A 490-nucleotide genomic window follows, 5' to 3' on the forward strand; every position below is an offset into this window, starting at 1 on the left:
ATTAAAGGAATCATTCTGGAATTCTCCACCATGATCACTCTTAATAGATATAATTTTCTGGTTCTTCTCATTTTGAACTAAATTTGCAAATATACCTAGAGAAGGCCTCACTCTTGTGAGTCAGAAAAAATGTCCAAGTATACCTAGAGTAATCATCTACTAACACATAACCATACAAGTTTCCTCCAAAACTTTTAACCTGAGATGGACCAAAAAGATCCATATGTACCAACTGTAAGACCCTATTGGTTTGGACTAAGTCTATAGGGGGGAAAGAAGACTTAACTAGTTTACTCTTCTCACAGGAGTCACACAACCTATCCTTAGAGAATTTTCTATTTGGGAGTCCTAGTACTAACTGTTTACTAACTAGTTTGTTCAAATGGTCCATATGAATATGAGCCACTCTCTTATGCCATAACCAGTTCTCATCAGCATTAGATAATAAGCAACATATATCATTTGCAGGTAAGGAATCAAAATCTATCAT

This window comes from Cicer arietinum, chromosome 2, assembly GCF_000331145.2.
Source record: "Cicer arietinum cultivar CDC Frontier isolate Library 1 chromosome 2, Cicar.CDCFrontier_v2.0, whole genome shotgun sequence".
Lineage (NCBI taxonomy): Eukaryota > Viridiplantae > Streptophyta > Magnoliopsida > Fabales > Fabaceae > Cicer > Cicer arietinum.